The following is a 12,291-nucleotide window of genomic DNA, read 5'->3' on the forward strand; positions in this document are numbered from 1 at the left end:
GCAATTACTCATATATTTATCATATCATAGAATTGGTATAACAAAAACGTAATAATACTACAAATCATAATTATAATTTGAGCAAAGTTCAAAAATATAGAGTATTGTGATTATAAATAAAAATATTCATTTAAAATAAATGTATTAACGGTGACTTCGACGATTATATTACTGTGAAAACAATGAGGTAAACTATATTCATTACCATTTTAGTTTTTATTTAATTTGGTAATGATTTGATATTGCAGCAATATTTCATCTGATCCATCATCAATTTTCGAGATAAACATTTCAAAAAATCGAGACGTGCTTTTTTATTATATGGGCAGTTTTCTTAATATATTATTTGAGCATTGACACCTCCGATGTTTAGCATATATTTTGGAAAAAAAACATGCCACGGATCTACTAGGTATAGTTTTTGCTTGTCTCGCAGTTTATTTTACACCTGATTTCTCAATAACAACATTTTGTGCACATTTTTGTCTTATCTGAAGTGGTTTTTCACGGCTCCATTTAGTACCATTTTTACCATAATACGAATTGACAAATTGCATAACCAAAGGTAAATCATCATCAGATTCATAATAACTTTTTTCATCAGAAATTTCAATAGTATCGCGTGTAATATAATTATCTTCGTCCGAGTATCCCGACTATCCCATGTCTGTATCGTGATTTGAAACTTGTGATTGATCAGCATCTTCATTTTCATCACTAGAAATATCACCCCAGATTTTCTCATCACTAGTATCATCTAACATTTGTTGAATACGTCTATATTTTAATTCTTCCATGTTGTATAAAAAAAAAAAATAATAATTACAATAATTGGTCACACGGGGTAAATAATTTCCAAAAACGACACAATCGACTTTAGCAAACGGTTTACGCTAACTGATTAAATAAAATGAGTTCTGCTTGACCATTAAATGTAGATAAATACCTTATCAACAGCTAAATGAAATATTAGGTAAGTTTGTTATCTTGGGACTTTGCTAACGACGTTTATTTTTAAGCTGGGAGATTATTTATCCTGCGCGACCGATAGAAGGTTAATTGCTGCGTTACCAGTATTTGATCGACCTACAGATGTTTTAAACATAATTCGCGTGTTTATGGATTAAAATAAAAATGTATAACATATACATAAAATTACAACAGTCAAATGTGATTCAACTCGGAAAATTCATGCAGTTTATAAAAAGATTAATTTAACCATGGTAAAAATAAGCATATAATAATTGACCATTTTTTTTTTTTAATGAATAATAATTTAAACAACAAACAATAAATAAATCATATTTTAATGCTTAAAAATTTTTACAAATTACTGCTATAAAAATAATTCTGAGTTATTATATTTTTAAGACGAATAATAGGTATAACTAAAGGTACTTTTTTAGAAATACATAAAATCAAAATTATCCTACTATGTTTTGATGACATAATTTACAAAAACAATTCATTCATAAAATATTAATATTATCAAATTATAAATATTTAGTTTTGAGCTGAAGAATTTATAAATACAAATTCATATGCAGTTGATAATATAATTAAGTTTATAAACATTTAGTTAAGTTTTAAAATACTAAATAAATATTTTTATACAAGAATTATAATATCACCCGAGTTAGATACATAAAATTTAGTTTATTTTAATAAATTTAATAAATTTTAAGTATTGCTAATTTAATTTGAACACCAGGTAAACAAATTGCTTTTATGTTAACAAACTCCTTGTTATACTGTTTGAAATGTCAAATATATGTTACGGTGAATGATGTAAACGTGGTAAATGATATAATTTACTTAAAGATTAGTAAATGTTGTAAATTTAGACATTCCCCAGTTAAGTTGGAGAATGATGTGCAATAAACTTATGTCGGCGTGAGCAATCAGTGATAAGTGTGTAAGTACACGAATAAGCTTCGTTAGCTAAAAATATCATGACGGAAATAGATAGATAAACGGAAGTCTTGCAATAACATCAATAACCAAAGTAATAACATGAAATAATATATTAGTTTATTAGTTATAGTATCTACGCGTATATTCTAGCGAGTTGTATGAAGAACCAGAATAAATTTAAAGCAGCAATCAACATAATTATCAACAGTTAAAAGAGAAGTAACAATTTATTTTAGGTTAAATAAAAGTATAACTAAAAGAAAAAAATGAATCACCCAACAACAATAAATCATTATCATATATAGTACCTATACTAAAACAATCAATGTATTATTTGAGTTTTTATCATCATATATCGTTAGTTTTAGTAAATGACCTCAATAGTCAGTGAAAGATGTACATTTGAGTTTAAAATGTGGTTTTTTTTACATCATTTTCCTACATAATTAAATCATTTTGCTAAACGACGTCATTGACCGGGGAATGATGTAATTCATCAATTATCGTCTTTCATCCTAACATCTATAGGTACACTAATTAAATTTGTGTTTAAATAAAAAAAAATTATTTATACTGCACCATATATTAAAAATTTAGTGATTTAATTACAAATATTTTTATTTGTATTTGTACGTATAGCTAAAGTATCTAAATACCGTAAATAATATTGGAATACATTTTGTTTGATTTGCTTTTTTTACCGACACGTTGTCATATACAACAGTAGTTGATTCGTTTGATGTGAAAATGTTTTAAAGCCGAATTTGTTTTTATGGTTATATTTCCTTTATATATATATATAACACTCGCTCTAGATACGAGTTGGTTATTAAGTCTTGTGATCAAAAAGTAGAATTCGATATCGCCCCTGCTATACCCTTGAAAAAGGCACTTTTTCCTTATCCCATATAATATGTATTAACTTTTTGAATTGAAAGTCAGTCCCATGACGTATAATGTTGAGAGATGTTCGCCTTTGACGTACTGTTTTGACCCATTTGCGTATATAAGCCCGTTTTACTTTTTTCTCCTTTCACCCATACATTCTCTCGCACCTCCTCTCAATATCTCCCACGCGATAGCTGTCTACTATCGCCCTGTAACTATATATAATATATAATGCGTTTCCGATACACGTACATCACATGGCACAAACACGTTTCAATGCAATTTCAATTTAATCTTTGATTACCTATTTATTTTTTTTTTCAGAAATAACTACACGCGTACACACGCATGGTAGTTTTTATATTGTATTGAAGTTCTATATATTTTACGTAGTATAGCGTGTGCTGAACACATACCGTGCCCGTTATTGGTTCATTTAAAGCATATGTATATATATATTATATATATTATGTAGATGAACCCAACCAATACATACGTATAGTATGGGATATTTAGGTAATTTGAATTGATGGTCGAGATAACGAGACCCGTAATATTATAATATAGGTATATCGAATTATAAGCATTCGATTATATAGTCAAGTACGTGTATTAGTGATGTTTTTTTACAACTTCTACAATCACGAGGGTTTTCTTTGGTGTTCCATGTACGGTTAATTAATAATCCGTACGGTTTTGTACACTTACTAAAAGGAAAAGAGGAGAGGAACAATGTCGGTAATATCGGTCTGACACAACCGATTAAATGGCAGACTGTTTGGACGGTATTACGTTTTAGCGATAAAAATATTAAATGATTTCTTTAATTATTATTTATTAATCTCCTTCGCAATACCACGTATTCGTCGTGATGAAAATACCAGTTAATTTTTTTAACAGTAAGGAATCTGCTAATTTTGATCAATAACGTCTAAATATATAACATTATATAACTTATACATGTATAAGTAAATATCTTTACTATTTATTAATATATTGGTAGACATTTATCAATATTGTAAAATTACGTATATAATTTATAGGTATTTATAGTTCTAAAATAATAATACAAGATGTAAAAATATTTTGAATAGATAATTTTGATTATGTGGAAGTGTAAAGTATTTACAATAATTTTACGGCAGACGGATATATTCCACAAGTTGTAAAGGAGACGATCGATCAATTTTACAAAGTAATCCACTAAGCATATGTTTACCCCATTTTTTCATGAATTAATAAATGTATTCAAAATCTGATTTTTGTAATTATTAAGTACACTTGATGACCTGGTTTTAAAATACTTAGATTTTATAAAACTTTAAAGAAGTATACTGTGGTGATATTAACTTTTTCGAGTGAAAATCGTATTTTTTAAGTTTCAACTGTAATTTAATAAATTGATGATTTTTTTGAAAATTTGTAAACACCTAAGTTAAAATAATTCAAACGAATTGTTTTCGAATTATTTAATTTAGTTTACCTACTCAGGATAATATATTTTGAAGCAGATTTTGTTTAAAGTAACTGTGATGATTTAAAAACTATAGTAATTAATATTAATCTATCGACATTTTATATTTTGTGAAAACTATCTGATCATAAAAGTAATAGATTAAAATAATATTACATTTAGTTTATAGATCTGTAAAAACCATTTACATAGACCACGAACTTTAGCATAATATTATATATTTTAATAACAATTGTTTAAAATTATGATTAAGATATTAAGCAATTTATTTAAAAAATCATTTGTTTTTAATTTACAGTAGAAAAATTGTATTAATAAAAGATTAATATACTCCTTAATAGGTTTAGTATTTTAAACTATGGTCATTAAGTATGCATAATGATTCTAAAAATCAAAAATTTAAATATATTCATTTTTAAAGGAAAAAGTAGGGACAAGAATGTCTTGTAAATTATCCAATATATAAAATTATCGTCAAAAAAGTCCTAGTCTTCATTTCGTAAGTCATGATAATAATTCTAGCTGATTGGAAAAGGTCACGTTTATTAAAATGTCCACGTCGTGTCGATTGAAGGAGACTATCATAAAAGAAAAGTAAATACTAAATACGTATCGTATACAGGTAAAAGTACCTAATCAACCTGAAATCTTGTTATTACATATACTTTTACTTAAAATATATGTGTACATTGTACTCATATTATGATCTATAATTAAATTGTGCACATAGATCATAATACAAATATTTAGAAGTATTAATATTTAGTACTAATTTATTATAAGTATCTTATATATTTAAAACAACCAACACGGATGATCAAAAAGATGGATTTTATGACTTATAGCTCATACTAGTAAATTCACCTTATTCTATGGAATAAATGAATAAGTGTATAGATAAAAATTAAATTAAATTAAATATTATATTATTCTTGTACCGAATCTATAACTATGAAACTAATAGATAATAAATACATGAATAATTATGAGTATATCAGTTATTAGTATATTATGAGTAGGTATCTATGTTTAATTGTATTTCATTACAGTTATATTATAGTATAAATTTAGTACAACTTTCATCCCCTCTTTCCCATATATGTAATAATGTTAATATAAAAATAAATTTACCTTTATATAAATAATAATAATAATTATTATTATTATCAAATGTTAAATATTCATTGTGAGTAGCATTAGATTATTATTTATAATACATTTACAAATTCAAGCATAAAATAAATTTATTATTACTATGATTGAATATTCATCATATTATTGATGAATTAATTTAACTTCATCTAATTTGTGTTGATATTTGTTAGGGATCAGCTACTTAAGACAAAAACTAATATTGATAAATAACCATAAATATTAATATGACAATATATAATATGTTTTGTACACAGTCTATTCAAACTCAATAAAAGTAAAAATTTATCAATAAATAACAAAAAACATTTTATCCCGGAGAGACTAAGTTCTACCCATTATTGTGCATCGAGTAGGCGTTAGAGATAATTTCTTTGTTTACCGTTATAGTATATTATACCTAATTTGTCTTATATTTTTGTTTCAATGCTAAAAATATTAAACATTTTTTTTTGCAAATATTTCATTTTCAAAACTTGAAAAAATTAATAAAAATATTTTGAAATTTGTCTATTGTATCATATTATTGACCACCCCTAACTGATACACATATTATTATTACACGTAAAGGAAATATTATAATATAAAATCGTTTTAAATGCGTTTAATAATATTTGTACTGACCTATTGCATCGACGAGGCCGTGTACCCAGATCAGTGTACAAAGGCAGGTGCGCAACGTGCCCATCGCGGGACGGTAACTGACTTGCGGAATGCGTGGCGGCCGAATGACAGGCGGGAAAAAGCTCGGTCGTACCGCCGGCCACGATTAGCCGAAACCGCCGCCAGCGACTCTGTCGCCGTGGAGACGATCCGAACGCCGCACGTGTGTTAATTTTTCGAATAAACATAATAATTGAGACTTATTTATATCATTGCATTATACGCCAATGTGTTAATTAAAAAAATAATAATAATAATAATATAAATAATTACAATAATTTAGGTGATATTTATTAATTTTTAGTTAATTTAATATAATATACGTAAATATATAATCATATTGTATTAATGCAATATATTATTATGATTCATAATACTAAAATGATCGCTATCGTTATTTGTCGAGGTTATAATAAAGATAAATTTGTATTTATATGTGTGCCTATTTACAGTCATTATGAATCAATTGTGTCGAAAATCATAAATAAAACATTAAAAATCATGTTAAAATATATTATATTTTTTGATTTTTGGTGTCACAATTGACTTTTAAACTTTGAAAATATAGTCCAAAATATTTGGCACAATATTAAGAAACACCTCTTCTTGCTGCCAATATTGAGTATTAAATAAATATTATGTCATGTATACTTTTTTCTTGCCCCGCAATCACTTCAGATATATTTTTCGACACACTTAGTGCCTACCTAGATGTACCTATACTTCATTACTTATAAGTTATGTATAATTCATAACATGTTTGTAATTATTAATTTACTTATTTAAAAATAATAATTGTTGTAACTTAATATTATCACGAGTTAATAAGATGATGTGGTCTGTCGTCTATGTCATCGTTTTTCCAGCTTGTTGCCATTACGGATTTGGTGTGAGTCCGTCGCAACCCGTTGGCATTCCCTTGCAACGCGGTATGTCGTTATTGTTATAGTCACCCAACGTTTAATCATCATTCGTCATTCGTTGATTTTTCGTTAAGGTCACCTGCAAGATCATTCAGATAAGTAGGGGGGAGGCAACCGGACCATTTTCTCCGGGCTCCATTTCGCCATTTTGTTATAATAATTGTCATTTATTATTGTCACAGTACCGGTTTAGAAGATAAATGATCCAAATTCCTTTGTATAAATTTGTTACTGCAACACATATCGACGTAGAATAGAAAAGTCAAGCGGTGATTAAATGTATTGTAATATAACTGATATAATATATTTGTCAGAGTATTATTATATTTTGATAACGAAAACTGTAAACTACATCTTCCGATCTTCGGTATTAAGATAGAGAATTAGATTATTATATTTTTTCAATATAATATAATATAATATAAAAACTATTATTTTTTTTTTACATTTGTTTTTCTTGCATTTTGATTTACAATCACATCTAGTTTAATACCCAAACACCTTTAAAATACTATTTATTTTGTTTTCCTTTCGAGGTGATATTGGTTTTTCTGCGTAACTTGCAGATTTTAAAACAATATATAGATTCAATAATTTTGCTTTGTAAGAATTAATTTTCGATTTTATGTAATAACATACGTTTTAGAAATCCACTTTCAATCCCTGCAATTTACAAAAAAGATATATAATTAATCTATCACACGCGTTTAAATATGAAGGCGCTACAAAAATATCAGCGTAATAAATCTTGTGTAATTTGTATCAACTCATTATAGTACTATCTGTTAAAATCGCTAATGTAGCAATGTATTTATCGATGATCCAAGAGCGTTGTCTACATCAAGAATTCTCAGTTATACTATAGTTCCTATACAGCCAATAATATTTTCTATTTGTTGCAATAATGTGTTTTTACACGAATACCCCAAATATACATAGATAATACGATATTTGTTTGTATTTTCAGCTTACAATTTTAAATTAAGTGTAAAGAGGCAATGTGTAGTTACATCGCCTAATAAAGTAATGAACTACAGAAATTATGAAAATTCCAACGGAATGATACTATTTCTTTACTATATTAGAAATTGTCACAATTTCTTAAATTGAGAATATAATATTATTATCATTATGTAACATACATAATGCGCTGTTCGGTTCACTCGTGCCACCACTGTCATAAAGATTATTAATATCTTCTGCTAGACAGCACCACAGTAATTGGTATAAGACATCATTATTGCACCTACAGTCGATATTAAACTGCTTATGAGATATTAACCATTGATTATGTTTACCCATATCACACGGTTTTTTTTATTAATTATTATAATTATTATTACGCTATCCTAAAGAAACGTCTTCACCTATGACATTATATTCTTTTATAATTTATCACAATACATTTATTTATTATGGTGCATTCATTTTTGTTATTTTATGTGTTTTTTGTAAAATCTACTATTCCAAATTGATGTAAGTAGTCGTAGCTGACTGCTTCTCCGTAGGAGCTACTTTGGCACCGAACAACTTCAAATATTTCAATTTAATTCAATGCTTATACGACACAAAACTATGAAATACGATACCAATACATTTTACAAATCTTTATAGGAAATAAATATATATGTAAACGTTAACATGACAATTTTTTTTAATCAATATTTTATGTAATTTGTTTTTCAGTGTATAATTGTAATAATCATCATATGAGTTTAATCATCTGTACATCAGCGTCGCAGCATATTAATAATATTCACATGTCACATATTCTATTACAAATATATTTTAGCATAAAAATTTCATACTTTGAATAATTCTTATACCTATTCATTACCTACTAGTTCCTACCTAATAAGGTTTAATTAATGATATTATATACTGCAGTTTATACAAGATAATACAAATATTTGTACAAAGTCTGCTTTACAAAGTTGTTATGTAATCGTGAATCAATTTAAAATTTTTTTGAAAGAAATTGTAAATATAAAAGTATACTTCATATTCTGTGTATAAATATTTACAATACTGAGAATAAAATTTATATGTACAAATTTACTTGAAGATTAATAACTATAAATTTTTTATTGAATAGAATAACTTTAATTTAAAATTGTGTAGTGAGTTATTATTATTTCCTATAAAATATTATTTTCATGTTCACTCTCAGCGTACATATATTTTAACAAAAAATTGTGGAAAAAAATGAAAAGCTAACGCGTGTCAAAAAACATTGTTTGAATTATAGAGTACCTACCATCATATACCTACTATTGAGTAGATAACATAACTTTTTCAAGCGTCTGCTGAAGTATCCAAATAAACAAAATAATCCAAAGTGTATAAATTCAATAAAATAAACTTTTAAAGGTGAGATAAATATTTATATATGTACGTACTGAACTGTTAAAAAATTATATAATAGTATTGTTCTTTTGCTCAATATTATATCTACTATACAAAAAATAATAATAACAATATTAATAAAATAGTTTTATTTTATGACGTATAAAATGTTCAATTCATGTTAAATTCTTATAAGTGTGTCCGTTAAAAATTAAAATGCAAGAACATTTTACATTAAGTTTTTTATGCAATTATTTAAAAATATTGAGAGTAGGTACAAACAGAATCTTTTTTTTTATGGATAATCGTTTGATTTTCGAATTGTCTAATTACTTCTCGGAATTGTTCTTTTTTTTAATACACTGTTGGGGTATATGCACTTAAGACCTATTAAACATTCAACAGAAACTTTTCTTTGATTTTTATAAACAACCTTAAGGTAAATTTACACAATTTAATCAATTAAATAAAATAGAAAGTAATATACAATGTTTTTCAAAATGATTCATCCGACTTCAAAAATTTATGTTTATTGTAAAATGTGAATAATCAGGTTAGGATAAGTCTTACCAAATTAGTCAGTAACATTAAGTTTTAGGTATAATATTTATACATTTCAATGTGACCTCCCTTACTTGACACACATCTAAGTGATATTCAAATTCCTCATAAACCTATTGAAGCATGTGGACTGTAATAACATTTATGGCGCCTGTAACTCCAAATAAAAAAAATCATAGATTATAAGGTCTGTTGAATGAGGTTACCAAAAACAAAATGTAGAGTCATTATCACTACAGTATTCAATTCATCGTAGTGATAGCTGATCGTTAAGACATTTCTGAATTCTAGTGGCCAATGACCAATGTGGTGGTGTCTCATCTTGTTGTATGACAAAATAATTTCCATTGGTAATCTAAAGAACTTGATAAGCCTAATAATTCAGATGGTTGATGCTTCGTTTACCACAAACTACAAGAAAATAATATTCATAGTCTATTAAAATTAGATGAATTATTTTGAAACACACTGTATAAACTACATCATAACTACACTAAAAATATAATGTTACATATTTTTTCAGTAGCTTTTATATTAATTTATTACTTGACTGACTACAGACATTTTAATAAGTAAAGATCAATATGCATATATTAGTTTTCGGTATACTTAATTTAGTTCAAACCTTAATATAATATAACGCCTTAAAACACTAGAACATTTATTTTTCTTGTTATACTATATTTTCTTTCATTCACTTTGAACTTTAAGTTATTAAATTACCATTTACCATAATATTTTAAAAAAGCTATACATTTTATTAAAAACTTAAATAATTCACAATTCATTACAAATACCAAATCATTAAATTTATCATAATTAATTAAATTTATTGAGAAATTTAAAAAGAAAGATTATTATAGATCACAGGGAAAGATAATGCAATATATTAATTTAACTAACTAAAATAGTGTCACAGATAATAATAACACTATAAGAAAAATACATTTTCTTTTTCATTTCTTGGTTTTAAAAGTTAATTAATGTGATGATGGCAGTTTGTTCGGCAAGTTTGACAGCTTATTCAACTTTGGTTCAATTTTAATTAGAAAATCTCCACACGACAATTAATATTTCTTAAATAAGCGCTTTTATAGATATGAAACATGATTTTGTAAATATCTATGAACCATTCATTATTCGTAAAGGTTTTTGGGTTAGTCTAGCATATTATAATTTAAAATACATATTAAAACTAGGATATATAATGCTTTTTATCTTTATATTTCACGATATGAGATAATTAAAATTTCATGAACTAGAAAAGCTATCTTAACATAATTTATGTATTTATATATTATTATGTTGTATGAAATTATAGATGATATTAAAATATTATAAAACATATATATTTTAATATATAAAATACTCCAATAAAAATACAATAATACATATAATACATTAAATTTATAATACTCTTATCTGCTGGATTTCTGAGGTTTTTTTAAAAGTTTTCTTAAAGTAGGTTTTTATCTGGGCTTGAAAATTTTTCACTGATTTTAACGTGGAATGCTCTTTTTATTTTATTTACTCATTATTATAAGGTTAATTTAATTAATTGTGTATGCTAATAGGTAGAGTAAATCATATCATACTAAAAATGTCAATTTTTTACGAAGTATGTGATTTTTAGTACTATTATCAAGAATGTATTTTGGAGTTAAAATTTTTTTTTTTTTAATATAAAATGTTTGAAAATTTAGATTAAGGTACGAAATTAGAATATAGTAACAATTAATTTAAATACTAGATAAATAAAACAATTAAATAGTATAAAATAATATTATTTATGACCTACCTATACAATGCAACTAATACAAATAAATACACGTATTCCTATTATAGTATAATGAATTATAAAAAAAGAATAATTTTCATACTTGAAAATATAGAAAGAAAATTGTTTTTGTGTAAGGTTTAAAAATGTAATCAATAGATTATAATGTTATAAAATATAATATAGAAAATAATTAAGTAGATACCTATATTAAAACATAAAAAGTTACATTATCACTTAAAATATACTATACATTTTTATTTTAATGTAGTAGAAATTTGAGTTTTTTTTTTTTATATAATGTTTTAAATAAATGCATAGCATTGTATTTTAATCTCATAGGCTTGTGTAATTATAAAAAATATTGATAATTCATTAAGAACAATCTAATACAATAATATTTGATTGATGAGGTGTGAGTTTTAAATAAAATTTTTTTTTAAATGCTTAAATTTTAAATTTTAAATTATACTTATTTTAAACATTATACATACGTTTCATAAATATTTTTTATGACATAAAGTATATTTAAGTATATTATGCTTAATAATTGATGCGATGCAGTCTATCTTACTAATACTAATAACTTTTAA

At 25.3% G+C, this 12,291-nt stretch overlaps 1 pseudogene; it reads right to left on the reverse strand.

Moving 5' to 3' along the window:
- Positions 1–12,291, reverse strand: part of LOC112591237 — a 90,095-nt pseudogene that overhangs the window by 75,159 nt on the left and 2,645 nt on the right.

The sequence above is a fragment of the Melanaphis sacchari genome, unplaced genomic scaffold (genome assembly GCF_002803265.2).
Source record: "Melanaphis sacchari strain LSU unplaced genomic scaffold, SCAv2.0 Contig12_pilon_pilon, whole genome shotgun sequence".
Lineage (NCBI taxonomy): Eukaryota > Metazoa > Arthropoda > Insecta > Hemiptera > Aphididae > Melanaphis > Melanaphis sacchari.